We start from the raw sequence: 1,611 nt of genomic DNA on the forward strand, positions 1-1,611 counted from the left end.
GGTGCTGACAACACCAAGCCAAGGGTTGAGATCCCCTTACCGGTTATCTTTAAAAAAAAAACAAAAACACTTGGGCTGAAAGAAACCTAACCTGTTGTACTCCCAGCTGTCAACCAGTTTGTTACCTCAGTCGTGTAATAAAGTCCAGTCAGATTTGTCCAAGAATCGGGTAAATGGGTAACGACCCTGTCTGGTAGAAGTTACCTCTGATGGGTATTCAAATAGGTATTTAAAATTACAACTTATTCACAGGACTCTTCCTTGACATTTACAAAACTGAATGCATGGACTTGTTTGTCAGGGTTTGTTTTAGCTCATGACCAGGTATTAAATGGATTGCCTGCATTTTTCCAACTTGGTTGGTAGTGGCAAGTCCCTGTGGTTCTATGGAGATACAACTTGAATAAACAGATCTATCTATTAGTGCGCTCACAAGAGGAACTCAGAAGTTTTAGTGGCAGTTGCTTGCTATCCTGTTCTCCACCTACCCCCACCATTTTAGGAATTGGGTGTTTTAGGATGTATACCTTTCAAGGCTTCCTATACCTCTCACAGAGGTGAGGAAGATGTATCAGATCAATAGATGACGAGTTTCCAGATAAACTTGGAAGTGGGATTACTGTAACAATGCCATGGGTACCCCAAACAATATGCAATGTTAACATTTTGAACAACATATAAAAAGAGCCTCTTGAGGGTTGAAGGAGCCAGATTTATTTGTTATGCAATGTACTTCATGGTGAATTCCCACTGCACTCAGCTTCTGTTAACTTTTTTGTACTAGGTCTCACATCACTTCCAGCTATCCTGCTTTTGTGGTCAATTCAAAGCAATCTTTTTAGCCTTGGCTCCATTGTATAGAGCCCCTTCTGAGTTCTCTCTAGAATTCTCCTGGTTCCATTCTGATGTTTATACNGGTTCTGTTCCATACCTTTAATTCCTTTTTACCACTTTGCTTTAAACTCATGTATAGTAATGGTTCTCTTTATTTCTGTATTAGCCACACAACAGTGATTGTGCTGATTCCCCCTTATGTTATGGGTATTTTTAGGCTATACACATACTCGTTGCTCAAATATGTATGATGCTTATGAAAAGTAGCTCAGGGTCATGACTAACCCTGTAAACACGTGACTGTGGACAAGAAACAGTGTGCAGCAGTTGCTGGTCTTCACTTCATGCTTTGTTCTGAGCGCTTTCATATGCTGGTTCATCCATTCCTTAGTAGGAACTACCTTACGGTTTTTAAAAGTCATTTTTACAGAAGAGAAAACCTGAGGCCCAGAGGTTGTCATTTTCCCAGTCTCTCAACCTAGGAAATTGTTCACTTTAATTTTTCGACATGTCTGTATGTGACTAAACTGCCCTTAATGATTTGCCTTTAGAACAAACGTTTCACCTAATGCTTCATATTGTAGTTAAGCATTAGGTATCATTTAGATATTAAGAAGCTGAACCTCTAAAATAGAAATGACATCCACCTGACTGTAATTTTATCTTGCTCAGCAGGAAGCTAGATGTCTTAGGGGTACAGTCACTTCCTGTAGCACAAAGTCCTATCTGCTTACCTGGCTCTTGTGTGCACGGACTTGAATGTCAACTTTGGGTAAC

Source organism: Galeopterus variegatus, unplaced genomic scaffold, assembly GCF_000696425.1.
Source record: "Galeopterus variegatus unplaced genomic scaffold, G_variegatus-3.0.2 Scaffold4523, whole genome shotgun sequence".
NCBI lineage: Eukaryota > Metazoa > Chordata > Mammalia > Dermoptera > Cynocephalidae > Galeopterus > Galeopterus variegatus.